The sequence below is a fragment of the Rhipicephalus sanguineus genome, chromosome 6 (assembly GCF_013339695.2).
Source record: "Rhipicephalus sanguineus isolate Rsan-2018 chromosome 6, BIME_Rsan_1.4, whole genome shotgun sequence".
Lineage (NCBI taxonomy): Eukaryota > Metazoa > Arthropoda > Arachnida > Ixodida > Ixodidae > Rhipicephalus > Rhipicephalus sanguineus.
In genome coordinates, this window is record NC_051181.1 from 104030715 (window position 1) to 104047894 (window position 17180).

Consider the following 17180-nt stretch of genomic DNA (forward strand, 5'->3'; position numbering starts at 1 on the left):
TTAAGTGAGCAGATACGATACATGAATACACGGCACATTATGGCATTTGCGTTGTATGGTGCATAGAGAGGTATCCGAGCTAAACAAATGACCGTAATGCCAGCTGCTCATTGATGTCATTCATGCCCTGCAGTACGTGGCATACAAGTACCATTCATGACATCGCACCATTCATCCCATGATATCCCGTTCATTACCGCAAGTTTCTCATGCATGCGTGTATTCACAGTCTGGTATACTTACACAGCACTAGCCGACAATTGGTCAACTACTAATACGCGAGAAAATACGGTGCATGGTATGGCATGCACGTCATGTAATGTCAGTTACGTTATGTTATGCCTATTGAGATACCCCAGCTGAAGAAATGACCGCAATGGCATCTTACTTATGCCATTCGTATCATACCATAGGGCACATGCAAGTCCTGCCATTCTTTGCCGCATGTTTGTCGTCCATGTATGCATATGATATACTTACACATTAGACGAGATTTGCTCCGGTTGCTAAGCGCGGCGCAACTGTTGCTAGGGGCGAGGAGGAGCGCGCGTGGAGAGACAACACCTGTGCGCACGCCGGCCAGGGACGCAGGACAACCCTCGACTAAGAAATGCATTCGCATTTAAAACGGGCATTCCGGCTTCTGTAGGATTTTGTGGAGGCACAGTGTCAATATTGTCTAAAGACAAAGGAAGAATACAAAAGCGAGAAATGATGTCAGCTTTGCTCGCCTGCTGTTGGTTTTTTTGCGCTAAAATTAATAAAAATATTTGGCGAAGCTTGCACTAAGCCGCGCAAGGCTTCAAATAGCGAAACTTGGCGATTCTGAAGACTAATCTGGGTGCCTTCTAGGCTGTTTTTAGGTTGCTTCTAGGTCGTAGCTATAGGCTTTAGCTAGGTGATGCTAGGTTGTTTGTATTCTCAGCGCAGAGAAGTTCGAGTGAAACCACAGACAGCCACAGACACGACACAGATGTCCAAACTCCAGAGACAGAAACGAAACTCGCGCTGAAGCCAAGCGTTCGCTCCTCTCACTGATCGTCTTTGGCGTAGGCCTTCCGTCGCTCCGGGGTCTTCTCGCAGCCGCCGTTGCCTTTCCCGTTACCTGGTATTCTCTCGTTGTCCATACTCTGAGTCTTCGACTCGTCGCCGTCACTTCGCATCCATTTGTTGGGCTAACCGTCACCTTCTTTTTCAGTAGACCAGTGTGGAGTAGTGGGATTTACCCAATTTGTGACACATACCCGTTCATGATGACGATAGTTTTCAGGATCGACCCAAAAAGAACGATTTGTTAAGCAGTTTCGCTGTTAAGAATGCAGAGCTGTGTTGTCTTGGCATCGAAGGCGCTTCCTGTTTGCTTGATTAAACAGCACCAATGCATACGTAGAGATATCTGTATTCTGCTTCGTCGCGAACAAAGCTTTCTTACTGTATTCACCTATGTGACCATTATGCTTTGCATCTGGCGCTGCAATGTTCTCAGCCAATAGCTGTACACAAGCCGAGCTGCAGCTGATACCTTACATCGCCGCACACTACCCTTCTATGTCGTATTGTGCTTACAACGCGGCGTTTCTGGCACTGTCGATCATAATGAGAGCTATAGTTTTAGCTGACGTCGGTCGATGTACTTGTAATGTCCATATAGGCGAGAACACGAAGTGACAGCGGTCTCGAAGGTTCAAGATATTTTAACTAAGGCTTAACAAACTATTGCTGAAATGGCAACGGCAATTGTGATATCGTTTTGCTTACCGGCATCTGACGTTGAGGACATACCTTAACGCAAGCTGCACATGTGGCCCGCAACACCTAACGGCGATCGTGGCAAGGGCTGCAGATGAGCCGACGCTCGGTGCCCGAACGCAGTGAAGTAGTATTGTTCCGATGACAGGGAAGATGGTTAGTCAGTTGAGGCAGCCTTCCTAGGCAAACAGAGCGGCAACAAGACCCCTGTTAAGGACGCAACAAAAGCGCTGCATTGTTTTTTGTCCTACCGAGTTTCTGCCTCTGCGACTGCCTCTGGTGGCGAAACGAAGTAGTATTGTGCACCATCCAGCCTCGTCAACTCCGATTGTCTCTCGGTAGTAATCTAATTCAGCAACTAGGATTGACAGTAGCAGGAATTCACTGTTACGAGCCTGTCCTCGCTTGTTAACGGTTATTTTCTAACGAAAGAAGTTAGGGCCTATGCACAACAGCCTTTGTGTGGGTGGTTTTCGGAGTGTTTACACTTGGCGGTGCTGCCGTGTCGCCGGAATAAATAACATTCATCGTTTCACCGGGAATGAGGTGCCGTCTTTCTTCGTTCAAAAGCAAACAGAGTTTCCGTGCCTGCTTATGGGTGACGTTGACATTTAACTTGTTTATTAACAATTCAGGGCAACGAAAAAGAATGCGTGCGCTAGTTCTTGGACGGGGTCATAAATAAATAAACTGGAGCCCGAATTTACAAAGGAAAAAAAAAGCTCAGCCTCATTTGTAACTGTAATGTCCCGAATTGCTAAATACTACGAAATCAAAGGATGGAGTCAGCGATATGATAAACAAAGATGTGCCTACGTCTTGTGTGTGGCGTCCTTTGTTTCGCGACAGTGTCATACAATATGTGGCCCTTTATAGACCAGTACTGCGTAGAGAGGAGGAAAAGAAAAGGAATATTTTTGTCTCGCTTTGTGTGTGTTTTGATTAGTGAAATTCAGCGCGATTGTGCTGGGTAAGAAACTGAAAACGACAGACAACAAGCGTTATTTGTGAGGTTGTAGCAGCTACAGAGTATGATGAAGAACAAGCTATCGTAAAAAGCAATTTTGATTTGCTTGTTCTTTCTTTTTTCTATCGCAGAGAGAGAGAGAGAAAACATTTTATTAAAATATATAAACCAAGCATGTGGGAGGGAACCCTAGTCCGGGGTCCCTATGATGATCGCAGCGACGACACGGGCCCGTCCAACCAATGCCTGGCGGACCTCGGGAGGCCCGTCGCAGAGGGCATCGTCCCACAGCTCTTTGGTGCGGAAGGGGCACAGGATGACTGGAAGGGGAGGGAATAATTTTGCGGTGCACTCCACCGTGACATGGAACGCCGTTGGGGAGCTGCCACAGCCCGGGCAAGAGTCTGCGTAGCAGATCGACTTACTTCGAAGTGTTGAATATTTCCCATCCCTATTACATAAATGATGTTTGGTTAATGCTGAAAGTCACTATCTGTCGTAAAAATGTACAGATAAACCCTTCATTTCTTTATTTAACTGTGCTTTCCTGTAGTAGTAGTTGTTATCGAAAATCAAGAAGCAAAGTCGGCCGTGCGGACTTCTTGAACGTGCTTTAGGGCTTACTGAACACGAATGCGAACAACACAGTGCATTTCAGGTTGTCATACACTCATGTCGTCTCATGACATTATTGGTTAACATCAAGGTAATGAAACAGTCGCGAGAGCGCGAAGACCTTGCAAGCGTACCTATAAATCTAAGCACATGGGTGGTTCTGCATAAACTTGGCTCCAGGTTAAAATAGCGCGCGGCAACTCCGTTTTATCACTGCCGTGTTATTTCATTGTCTGTTTTTTCTTTTCTTTTTTTAGGACAGTTTGAGTACCGAAGTCTTAAACTTCACCTGATAGAAATATTTCGCTGTAGCGGTACCACGACCGTACAATAAAATGACATCTTTAAGCACAACTAAAGCTCATCATGAACTGGAGTGCCGCAGTCTTACAACAACGCGAAAGTGCATGAGCCTCGTTTTTGTTTACCACCGAGTCGCTAAAACGCTGCATTCACACACTGCTTAATGTTCCTCATGTTTGAGACTATGCCAAGCGCTGTTTAGGATGTGCTTGAACCAGAAAGCGGCACCAACACTGAAATGATTCTGGCGAACGAAGGGTACGACACCAATACACAGCCCTCTCGAAAGCCGCACTCACTGATCCTATTACAATGCGCATGCAGCCGAGCAAGTTCATTTGCTTCTGTACACCATGTTAGGTATACGTACAAGCAGTTAAACTCGCGCTAACATAACAAAACAAACCGCCATTTAAGAACGTGCAGGACGTACGCGCACATGCAAACACGACGTGGCTAGCAGACGACGCAGGGAGCAATCCACACTAGGCGCGCTTCAGCCAGTAGCCGCCAGGCGGCGACTCCGCTCGATCTCGCGGCCAATAGTGCCAAGTACGTCATCTATCTAGCGACACTGTAGGGGCCGAGAGAAAGTGATACTGCTCTGATATCTTTGGTGGCACTGCTTCATTTCGCTCGTGTCATCAGTTGTAGTAGTTTAATAGTTGTATTAGACGCAAGAAGGTTGATTAACTCCAGGTAAGATATATATATATATATATATATATATATATATATTTGATGATTTCTATGAATCCAGGTGAGACCTTCGAAACATGTTGCGGGGTCCAGCCTAAAAAGCAACAAGTTCTGAACGCAGCAGCTACCTCCATGCCTTTGGCATAAATAGGAATTTATTGACACAGAGATGTCACCAAAACACGGTAAAGAGACATTGAACGCAATTTTATGGCCAGCCACAAACCCACAATCTAAAATGCGACGCGATAGTCACGTTGGGTAGGTACGGGCTTTGCCGCCGTCCTGTACAGAACTATGGCAATGAAATGCGATGGTGATACACGAAATCTGAAAATGTCCTCGAAGTTAGGGGGCGGGAGCGGTGTGCCAACGCGTTTCTCTCATACTACGGCATGTTACGTCTTGCAAGAAGTCTGGTCCCCCGATTGTGTAACTGTATTGTATAACTGCGCCGTGCGAAAGAAAGAAAGAAAGAAAGAAAGAAGGAAAGAAAGAAAGAAAGAAAGAAAGAAAGAAAGAAAGAAAGAAAGAAAGAAAGAAAGAAAGAAAAAAAGAAAGAAAGAAAGAAAGAGAAAGAAAGAAGATAGAAAGAAAGAAAGATTGTATAACTGATTGTATAATGCGTCACCAAGTGTGAAGCGCAGGCTTTCGCCTTCAAATGTTGCAGAGAGTGCACTGCATCATGCTGCAGAGCCCTTTAAGCGAAACCTTTATAACTCACAGATTTCGGCGTCGTACCCAAAAAAATTACACCATCTCCCGCTAAACGGGACCATGAGGCGACGCGAAGCCGGAGTACTTGCACGATCGCGTTCCGTTGGCGTTCGTTGGGCATGCTACCGACCTCGCGTCGTGGAACGAGAAGAGGAACGCTACGCGCGTCGTGTCTTCCCTCTAGCCTGGCCGTTAATTCTCGCAGGGTAAGCGGGGAACGTGGTTGACAGGCACGCGAGAGGAGGGCAGCGTAGCAGACGAGAGAGAGGGGGAGGGGGCGCGCATGCGCTGGCGCTCATTGCGGCATTGCGCAGGAGAGAATTCCGGCATGTCGAGCCCGCATTTCAGAGGAGTCAACAGAAGCAAGCGCTGGACAACGCGCGCAGCGCTCTACCCGCTTTATATTCACACTTGAATGAGAGGAGACGAGGAGGAGAGTAGCGTATGCGCCGCAAAAGCAGAGGCGAGAACGCAGGAGAAGCGCAAGCAGGTGCTGGGCGAGAAGTGGAGAAAGTAACGCGCAGCTGTTGGAGAGAGGGAAGGAGGAGAGTTGCGCATGCGTAGTGTGAGTGCGGACGCCCAGGCCGACGCCGCAGGACATACTCCCGAGCAAGAGATGCTTCGCATCTAAAAAACCTGGGGCCCGCGAGTTCAAAGCAATGGGCCCTCGGAGATTATCTGGTCACACGCGTGTTTGTATGCTCTGTTTTCCGATAACCGATGCTCTGTCTATCGTGGGCTCGTCGGCTCGATCATCCGTTCCTGATATCGCAATCTGATCTTTTTTTTTCGATGTGACTTGTCATTTCACGTTGTCGAAGTTCATTGCTGCCTGGATATGAACGAATTATGCTCGTTATTGCCTGTAGCAACTAAAGTGTTGCGCTGCTTAAGCACGTGAATGAAGGTCCCATACCCGGCATGGACGAAGCAGTAAGGAAGGAGTGCTGCGCCGTGCGAAAGAAAGAAAGCAAAGCTTCGCCGAGGTGCCCCCCCCCCCCCTGATGACCCTGCGGCAAGAATTTCCCCCTCCTCCTTTCCCGTTGGTTAGTCGAGTCCCGTTGGTTAGTCGAGTTCGAAGGCAAACAAGGTTCGGAATGAATGCAAAAACGAAAATAAAGCGCTTCTCAAGATGCTTCTCACAGCGACTTGCCTGGGGTAAAGGTCGGAAGTAAGCATTCTTTAGAATGCAACATCCGGGGTCCTCGGCCGCCGTTGTCGTCAGAAAACCTGCATAGCCATAACCCTGTACAGTCGAGTGCATAATTTTAGAGACCACGGGAGCGCGTGCCGAGGCGCGTCGCTGCGCCTTCTGGCGGCTGCGCGGCTCTGTCCGGGAGCGCGTACTGCGCACGGTCGTCCCATATCACCCGGCAGCCTGTCCTTTCGCTCGTTTCAACGGCGCGCATCTCAAAACGTGGCGGACGGTGCAAGGTGTCACTTCTGTAGTCGCTGTGAAGACAATGAAAAAAGCCGAGCGCTAATGTGACGACAGCACATCATTTGCGGGTTTCGGCGTGCTGCACATAGTGCACGTTACTCCTAGGCGATCCGCAGCGTGATCACATTTTGAATGTCGAGCTCAGCCAGCAGTGTTGCCTTTTGCGCTCTCATTCGCCGAACTAACGCACGTAGTAATACTCGGTCCAAATATCATGTGTCTATGAACATGCATGAAACCACCAAACGTCCAACAGCTGCAGAGAAGAGCCGAGGAAGAAATGTGAAAACAAACTCGGTTTATTAAGGATAAATCCTTTATTAAGGCCGCTTTTTTTCTGGCTTATAAGAATAAACTGTTTATTTATCGCTTTTCCTGGCTATTCATTCTGGACGCGCGATATTCAGTGGTTTACCGCATACCACTGCACGCGCGATATTCGCACCAAGAAATGGAGCTGGCATAACGTCTCCGAGACAGAGCACAAAATTCATCACTGCAAGATGAGCATATCACGCAACTCCGTTTGAGAAAAGCTGAGAAACTGCATGTTTTCCGCGCTGCATCAAGGAAGAAAGCGTATTGCATGGCGCGCTCGAGCCATGCTATTACATTAGAGGCATTTTCGCCGCTATATTATCGCTCGGGAGTACCGGTGCTTGCACAGCGACTGCAGAAGTGGCACCTTGCGCCGTCCGCATCGTTTCGAGATGCGCGCCGTTGAAACGAGCGAAAGGGCAGGCTGCCGGGTGATATGGGACGAGCGTGCGCAGTACGCGCTCCCGGACAGAGCCGTGCAGCCGCCAGAAGGCGCAGCGACGCGCCTCGGCACGCGCTCCCGTGGTCTCTAAAATTATGCACTCGACTGTACATTTACAATAACGAGACAGCCCCGACATAGCAAAGGTATTGGACAGACTCGGCGTGCCCCTTAGATAGTTAGGGGGAGAGGGTGATCGCCCCCCCCCTCCCCCCTTGTGAGCAAGCCTATGTCTGTTAAGTGCGCTCGTTCTTGAAGGTTCCGAGAAATATTTGCGGCAGTCGATTCGTGAGGCAGCAAAGTCCGATACAATGATTACTTGGAAAAATAGTTCGCCACCTCTATAAATATACAGCCTTATTTCAAGGCAAGTCCACTGTGGTTCGTTGATCTGCAGCGCTTCTGTTGAACGATTCTCGTCATCGCGTTTGACGCCAATTCAGCTAATTACGGAATAAAGGGCACGGATCTCAAGAAGAACGTCAAGATCCCGTTGTGACGTATACTGCGTGCGGCATGCATTTGGAAGAACTGATACCAGCTGCGCTGTCGCTGTCCACCCAAAAAAGCAAGTAATTATCGATTCTCATTGCTTGTTCTATCAGGTTGACGCTCTCTCGCCGTTTGAGATTATGTGAAAGACATTTGCGACAGTGGCTGCGAGATATTTTGAGTGACGATCACATTTCGTGCTGAATACCGTCGAACAGAAGCACTCCACCGGAATAGAACAAAGCCATGTTGACTTCCTTGACATCTTAACTTTCTTGAGATCTTAAATTCCCTTGACAGCTTAACTAAAGACACATAGGCAATCCTGATAGCCAAATAAAACTAATTAAAAGCTACATTTAATTACCCTTCTGATCAATGCAGCCCATCGCTAAAATGGTGTCCACGACAGCCCATAAATCACCTGTAAAACTAAATTACATGCAGCTGGATTCCAGGGTTTCAATAAAATTACTGCTAAACATTGAATATGCTGCTTATAATTCGCCAATGTATTCTTAGAGGCGCTTACCAACATTACGATGGATAGAAAGTGCCAGTATCACGTGGTTGTGACTGTGAAGAAGACGGCACTCGGGCTATTAAAGACTAAACTCTTTATATGGGCGAACTTGTGGCCGGAAAATGAAACGTCAAGGTATAAGCAATTCACGCTGTACGCGGATTGCGGCGAGAACAGTCGTCGGCAATCGAATAATCGGAGTGAAGGTGCATCAGAATTTATACATGTGGCATCGAAGATTTCAGGCTTATCGTTGGTGACCGCGTTAGTTCCAGAATAATATCTACTGTTCGCGTTGCGCGCTCAGGCCTATCAGAACAATCCAATACAATCCAAATGTTCGATACTCCGGTGCGGTGCGCGCGAGACAATGGCTACGAGCGTCGCTGGCTCGCGCTCCCAAGTTTACGCTCACAACTCCTTGATCCATTCACTTTGGCTCATTCGTGACGAGGGTCTCGTTCCGGCAGATTTGAGCCTTTCAGGTAGTACTCGACAGTTCATTGGTCAGCTGCCAGCTCGTAAAAACAACACGTGCTACGTGACGCCTGTTGACATGAAAAGAGTGTTACACACACGTTGTTATGGCTACGAGTGTCGCTGGCTCGCGCTCCCAAGTATACGCTCACAGCAATACCCAGTAAAGTAAAAGGGAGAGCGAGCGCGACGCCATTGCTCAGTTGGTACAGCATCGGACGTACGCGTTATCCGAAGGTTGTGGGTTCGATCCCTGCCCACGGCAAAATGCGCTTTTTCGTCCTCTGTAGTTCCTTGCCATTTATGTCATAACTACTACATTGCAGTTAAAGACTACAAATAATGTCTCCAGTACTTTTCTTGGCTTCAATATCGGTTGGTTTCAGTAGGTTGTGTCGAACAAAGGAAAGAGCCATTCATCCATTGCTGGTCGTTATATATATTGCTGTGGTGTGGGCAGAGTACGCTCCACACACAACGCAATATTACATTCGTTCGCACGCCAATATATATATATATATATATATATATATATATATATATATATATAAATATATTGTGGGCACTAGTTATGTGCTTCTTTCTAATCTGTGCATTATCATAATCATCATCATCCGTTTGTCTCTCTGTCCTCATCATCACCGTGTGTCATTCTCATCATCATCGGGTGTGTGCACGTTCGGCCCATTCTCTTCCGAGGCCTTGGGTCTAATAAACGTCGCTTGGACCAAGACATCAATATATATATATATATATATATATATATATATATATATATATATATATATATATATACAGTGGCGCGCCAACGAATATAATATTGCGTTCTGGTGTGGAGCGTATTCTGTGAGAGTGCCGCATAATTACAGGGCGTAGCAATATAGTTTTATGAAGACAGGAAACGTCTTCGTGACGTCAATACCCCTGGTCCATACTACGTACGAAGTAATTCTCAACAGATGCCAGACTTCTTGGCTTTTTGGATTTTCCTTTTTTTCATGTGCTGTGCAAGTATTCCTTTTGTAAACATAACCCTACAGTATTGTAACAACCTCCCCCCCCCCCCCTACGTAACGTTCCATGGGCCCTTAGGGTATATGAATAAATAAAATTCCTTGGTCATACGCCATGGGTGTATTCTGCACCAAACTCTTCGCGCTCGACGTACTAGGTTGTACTGCCGTAATATTCAGAGGCTGCTTATCCTGCAGTCGACGCGAACCATCCAACAAATGCCGACGTCACCGCTACATTTTCCGTGTTGGGGGACGACGTAGGGGCTTAATTGCGCTGCCCACTCTGCAATATATATATATATATATATATATATATATATATATATATATATATATATATATATATATATATATATATATATATATATTTAAGCACAGGCATGGAGGTCAATAAGAATTATAACAACCAGTGTGCTACACTAAATTTGGGCGAATGGGACAGAAAGATGGAAAGAAGAGGGAAGAGCACAGGCTCGAAAACAAACGAACAAAAAAACAAAGAAACGAAGGCGCTGAGCGGGGCTACTATAGCCTATCCGATAGGCCGCTGCCACGCAGAAAGTTCAGTAACGCCTTTATCGATTTCCGATGCGACGACAGTTCTGGTCGGCATTCCAGTACTTAGTGTCCTGAAGGGAGCCTGTCGTCAGGGCAGTCCAACGCAGCAGCTAGCGGCAGTGTGTGCGCGCTGTAACGCGGACAGAGACAAAAGAACGTGTTCTATTGTGTCTTCGCTGCCGCAGTGGTTGCAGGCAGCACCGTCTTCCATGGCCTAAAGAAGTATGCATTCTATACCATGCGAGGTGACAAACTGATAACCCTACTTGGATTGCACGAGTCGGGCGTGACGCCCACTCGCTGAAAATTCTCAGACCTACTACGCCGTCTTCACTCTCGGAAAGGTGCTGCGTATCAACAAGTGTATAGTATGTAAGCGGTGTTTTCATTGTACGCAAGTGTTTGTTTTGCGTCGGTACCAGGTGTCCGCTCGTATAGGCATTTCCACACCTGCGTGTTCATATTCATATATATTAAACAATAAGACATTGTGCGAAAAAAAAAAAAACACTGAAGACATAAGCTTCAAATAAATATAAGGAAACAAAGGTGTATAAGCGTGTAATATTAAGTTTAAACGGAACACATTTACAACTAATAGAATTGTTCTTTTGCCCGAGACACGGTCACGGGCCGTACAAACAAAGCAGAGCACGATATCCGGAGGCGCAGAGAGCTACAGGTTATAATATGCTGCAGATATACGAGGGAACGAATAGAAACGAGACATCCAGGCTTGTAGCAATATTAGGGCTAGACTGCTGAACATTCTATGTAGAAGGTAACAATGCAAGTAGTCAAGTTCCAGCTGCACGCGTTGGCAGTAAAGGTCTCTATGTTCTCGGAACTGAATAATATTTTTTTTCTCGAATATCAGGCGACTAGAAAACCACTTGACGGCTCCGGTGTGTCGAAATTACTGCAAAAGAGGAAATGACGTCTCTGCTCCGGGTAATAGCGCGCTTGGAAATCGAGGGCGCGTACAATGACAGGTTCGCTCCTTTTCGCGCCATATTAAGAACATTAAGCTAGCAACACTAAAATAGTGCAAACGGGGTATTCATTGCAAGAAGCGTGCATAACGGAAGGACAATATTGGACACTCTTTCGGGGAAGTAAGCTACGCGACAGCATAGGAAGATAAGTTTGATAAATGTTCCCCCAAGGTTGTTGCCATAATAATATAGATCTGGAAACGAGAGAGCGACGTTTGTAGTGCCGACTTCTATATAGGCAAACAGGAGAGACATCGAATACAGAACCTGGTGACGTTATTTTTCTAGTAATATAAAAGAACGATATAAATAAACATAGTGCCTATTCCGGGTGAAAAGGCCGATGTTTAAGCTCACTGATTTGCCAGAAGAAATTTTGAGCGGCAGCAACACTCATATGGGGACTGATTACCAGCTGGTAACGCGATAGCGTTAAGGAGCTTGTTTCGCAGAAATTCCGATGTCGGCGTCTTTGGTTCTGAGCGAAAAATCATCATCTTGTCCGTGACCAAAAAAAAAAACGAAAAATATGCAAATAAATCATAAAAATCTTAGGTTCGAGTGAGAATCAAACCCAGGCCGTCTGCGTGGAAAGCAGGTGATCTACCACAGAGCCACACCATTGCTTGAAACTCCTCCGGACAAACACGTTACATGAATGTCATGTAGTGGAAGGCGCCTCTTTAAAGGGGTACTGACACCTTTTTTTGAAGGCGAGTTTACTCTGCCATACCGACCTCCTGCATGCAGAGACGGCTCTGAGCAAGTGTGAAGCTCCGCAAATGCTGAAAAGATATTTTAATTTGATATTAACGTCACTTTTTCCATGGCGCACATACTGACATCGACACTAGCTTGACGTCAGGCTACAGTACTAATTCCGGTGACTTCATGCAGCAGTCTGGCTAGTTGTGGTGACGCCAGGTACCAAAACTTCCAAAATGGCTGCTTGTACGTCACCAATGGAGCCACGGCGTGGAGCGGCCGTGGAAACGTCACTATATGTTGCGCGAGCACGTGACGAGAAGCTCATATCTTGTTGTGACATCAGGATACAATAGGAACCGAAACTAGCTTTTAAAAACATACTCTAATTACATTTCCAGGGCGCAGTCGCGCTTAGCACTACCTTTTCTAGGCTCTTGGGGGCTTGACCTTTCATTTGACGAAAAAAAAGAAACGACAACTGAAAATATTCGTGTCAGTACCCCTTTAACGCACATAATATTGCGTGACAGAAGCGCAGAATCGCGCCAGGCGTGAAAAAATGTGAATTGCACAGTGGGTGGGCGTTTTAGAGGCCCACCCATGACAAAGCGCTCAGACATATCGAATCATCATCAGCTGCAAAAACGTCAACAAAGTGCGCGACTGTGTAGGTTCGCGTGTTGCCCTAAGGATACGTAGTGGGCCCTTCGCTGATTTGCACAAGGAAGAATTATGGCGTAGTGGGCACTGCGCAACTGTGCTTGCAACAGACATTCATTCAGGATAGTTCAAAATGCCATCATCCAAGGAGCATCATCATCATCAGTTCAAAACGGCCAATATCTTAAAGCAAATAGGCGCACTATGGGAACAAGGACAAAAGGCAGGAACCGACGACACAAAGCGCACACTCGCAACTGAAGGTTTATTGAAAGAGTACACATAAATACGTTACAAAAAAAGGGGCACGTGGTGCAATTTTCCTCGCCTTGTGTCGTCGCTTTGTGTCGTCTGTTCCTCCCTTTTGTCCTTGTTCCCATAGTGCGCCTATTTGCTTTAAGATATGAACCGTTACCAACTAGCCCAAATGGCTGTTTTGCTACAATATGAAACGGCCAATGTTACGTTCATTTTATTGCAGCATGGTTGAAGCATGCACCGAGAACCGAAGCCAGGCTATCAGGTGCGAAGGCGATGCGCACTGGGCCCGATTGCGTTATTGCGTTCTACTCCTGAAGGGCAAGCTCAAGCGTCCTCCAAGTTTTTTCTGTCTTTCTTCAAAGTCTGTGGCTTTCTATCTCTTTCTCTCGATATCTATTTCTTTCTCTGTCTTTTTATCTTTTCTCTATTTTTTCCCAATTCTTTCTCTTTTTTTCCCTTTCTCCTTTTTTCTACGTGTTCTCCCCTCTCTCTGTAGTCGTTCTCTCGCCTTCCATCTGTTTCTCTCTTCCTTCCCTTTCTTCCTATCTATTTCTTTCTTTATATCTCTATCTCTTTCTCTCTCTTTCTGTACGTTTTTTCTCCCCCTCCTTTACGTACTCCTCGCCCCCACCTCTCCTCCCCACCGTCACTTCCCCTTCCCACCCCTTTTTATACTATACTATACAAGGCTATGCTATGGTCTGGTAGCGTGCCTGGATAGCCGAGGGGTTAGTACACTCGCCTTCGGATTGGGGAGGAGGGTTCGAATCTCGCTTCACCTAGGATTTCGCTTTTCTCTCTACCTTTCTTTTTTTTCTCTCTCTCTTTCTCTCTTTTTCTCTCTCTGTACTCTTTCTCTCTTTCTCTCGCCCATTAGCGTCACTGCATGCCACGCCGGAGAAATCGGCGCGCGCGTTCTGGGAGCGAAGCAGAAGAGGAAGGCGAGGAAGAAGAGGACGAAGAGAGCGCGTGCCTGTTCATGATGCTGATAATTTTCTGTCCACGACACACGGCAAACCTCGACCATAACAGCTCTGCTGTAAAAAAGAGCTTATCACCGAAAATCAGACTCGTACACTCGCCGTTAGCGTGACCGTTAAAGGCTGACGCACAGCGATGAGGATTGCTCTAAGTGATGCTATAGAGAACACGTGTGAAACACAGGTAAAAGACGATAGTGAAAATCGTGCATACGGTTGCTTAGAAAAATGAAGGAGAGAGTCGTCAAATGAAATTTTAAAGAAGCAATAGGCCAGGCGGAAAATTTCAATGGAATTGTTCTCCACTTACATTATAGTAGGAGGGTTTCAATCTCTAAAAGTTCAAGGAGCGTTGAACGGTGTGTGCGGCCGCTTTCCGTTTAATTTCAACATTTGAGAATTGAAGGGTAAACTCCTCGTTGTAGGAAATAGGTAAGTGGTATAGGAAATGAGCCTATATATACTTCGCGCCGGTCATTGGAATCTGCGGATGAGTCGAGGAGGTTCGCTTCTAGTTCATGCCGGTGGAGCCTCTTACAAACAGCGGAGGTGCATCCACGTCTCACGCTAAGCAGGTGCAGCATATTGCGTTTGCCTTTCTACGCAGCCTCTGGACGCTGCACTGTATAAACATAACCTTTGTGCAACAATAACGCCGTAACCCGTACAGCGCAAAAGCCAAAAGCATACGAGAGTCTTCGCTGAAGTACAACAAATTTGCCATCGAGCCATCAGTATTATTGCCGTTGCCTCAATAATGTTGCAACACCGACGCGGCAGAACTACCCGCGTTCACTGAGTGCTTGCCCAGTCGGTAATGCTTCGCAGAAACTCACGCAATGTTGCGCACCCAGCGGAATTGCGCCCTTCTTCACACGCAAACCGACTAATGCATTGAGCAACAGATGCATCTTCTTTACTTTTCTGTGGTCTGTCGCTCTTTCAGCACTTGAACACTTATATTTTTTTGGGGGGCGAAGCACCTTAAGGCCGAGGCTTGTCCGTCCGTATGGCTTCCGTGCGCACGGCACATGAGCGTGTAAAATCAAAACATCAGGTTTAACAATAGACTAATATCAAGTCATAATTTTGACAAAACAATATAGAACACCTACAAGCACAACCCTTTTTATACAGTCGGCGACTTCAACGTACACATTATGGCCCTTAGGACCTAGCTTTGTCGTCGACTCTCACTGCGCGCTGTCACGGTATATAAAAAACCGTTGCTATAATCGAAACATGTGTGTATGTGAATCAAAAAAGGTGTACAATGGATGAAAATCAATCATAATTGTGACAAAACAACATAAAACACCTACAAGCACATACCCTTTATAGTAGTGGGCTACTTCAACGTAGACATTATGGGCCTTAGGGCCTAGCTTTGTCGTCGTCTCTTTATGTCACTTCATGTCACTCAATTTACATTATATGGGACAACGCTAGGGTAACGTACGGTTACTCACCAATACAATACCCAGAGCTTCGCCCACTCGTCATGATTCACTTCGTGGAGATGCGTGGATTTCTTATTCGTGTGTCACCGTTTCCACAGATTATACCATGGACACTGCGGCAAATGCATCATTGGTATACCAGGCTTCTAGTTTATCGTGTTGAGTTTCAAGAGAGCCGTGGGTTGGGCTTCCCAACTGTAATTTATACTACAGCAATACTACTTTGCGTGTACACCCTTGCAATTTTTTAACAGTATGGCGTGTAAGCACTGAGCGCGGGATGTGGTAGCGTCTAATATCCTCCAAAGGTAAAGAGATCTCCCGACGACGCGCAAGTGTACAAAGCCCACTAAACTGCGAGGGCCGTCTGTATATTCTCAAAAATAGCGACATCAGTGGGCGTGTTCCGGCCTCCTCGACGCTCCACGCTTTCCAGGTGAATATGTATGGCACTCATTAAAAAGAAAAAAAAAAGAAGAAGAAAAACCAAAGGGACAGATAACGCAGCAGAAAGCACTCGTATCGAATGCGCCTAACAGAACAGCACAGCCGAACATATTTGTGATTGGCTGCGCATAGCGCGCATGCGCATACTCTTGACCATTTCTCCGATGTGCGCCGTTGCACGGCGTTGTTTTCTTAAAGATTAATTAAAAATATGCTGAACTAAAGCAGCAGGCGCCGCTCGCAGTTCAGTGCGCTTTATGCGCTTGCGCATCGTCGGCAGATCTCGTTACTTTTCGAGAATATTAGACGCTACCGTATCTCGCGTACACCTCTGCAAAAAATTGCAAGGTTGTACGTATTCTATACAGCCGCAACGTACTGTTGTAACGACCTGATGACCCGATCAATGCTTTATTTTAATCTAGATGTTTTATTCCTTGTGCAGACGTACCTGACAACATCCTCAGGCATCCATTGCTACGCGAGGAGAAACGCAGAGGAAGAGAGAGAGAGACCGAAAGAGAGATAGAGAGTGAGAAAGAAAAGCTCGAAGTAGAGAAGCCGGATACTTCGTCGTCTTCTTCGTGGCATCCGCATAGTCTCTTCGGCACACGTTGATCTTACGGTAATACGATATTTCGATAAATATGTTTCTCTTAGTCAAAGAGGACTTGCGTGGAATCGGATACAGAGCGTCTGCTGGGCGCTATCGATGACGGTTAAAAACCCGCTACCAGTTGCCACGAGAAATATTCGAAACCGTGCATCATTTCCACAGGTGTCACGTAGCGCGCTGAGCCGCAGCTTCAGAACGAGCACCAGTGCCAGAAGCGTTGCAAGTGTGGTGACATAAAGGGACGCTATTGGAACAACAATTACCCGATAGCTATAACCTCCGACAGCGCACCGACTGCATATACATAATTTCAAGCACACTTGGTGAATCATAATTTTGCATCGACAGGTAACCCGGGTGTCCTGAGCCCGGGCCGGCAACTTCGCAAGTGCTTTTCTGAATAAGGTTTTCATAGCGAAGCTGTTTAACAAATCGTTCCTTGTCCTGTGAACTAAAAAACTATCATCATCACCATAAACGGGTATAAGCCAAAGAAATTCGGTAAATATGGTCAACTAAAAATGAAGAAGGCAACAGTTAGCCCAACAAATGGCTGCGAAGCGACGGCGGCGAGCCGATGACCCGATTACGTACAACGATGGAATACTAGGGAACGGGAAAGGCAGCGGCGGCTGCGAGAAGACCCGAAACTATGAAAGGCCTACGTCGATGACGACGTGCCCGTACATCTATGAGAGGTGCGAACGCTTGGTTTCAGCGCGAAGTTTTATCTCTG

At 46.5% G+C, this 17180-nt stretch overlaps 1 protein-coding gene across 3 annotated transcripts in view; it reads left to right on the forward strand.

The window, feature by feature from the left end:
* The first annotated feature begins 7542 nt into the window (after positions 1-7542).
* The window catches only part of LOC119396075 (relaxin receptor 1), a 226969-nt gene continuing 217331 nt past the window's right edge, over positions 7543-17180 (forward strand). For all 3 annotated transcript variants that reach the window (XM_037663154.2, XM_037663157.2, XM_037663156.2), the window contains exons 1-2: positions 7543-7823; positions 16274-16453. The gene's annotated coding sequence lies outside the window, so the exon portion shown is untranslated. The remainder of the gene's footprint in view (positions 7824-16273; positions 16454-17180) is intronic.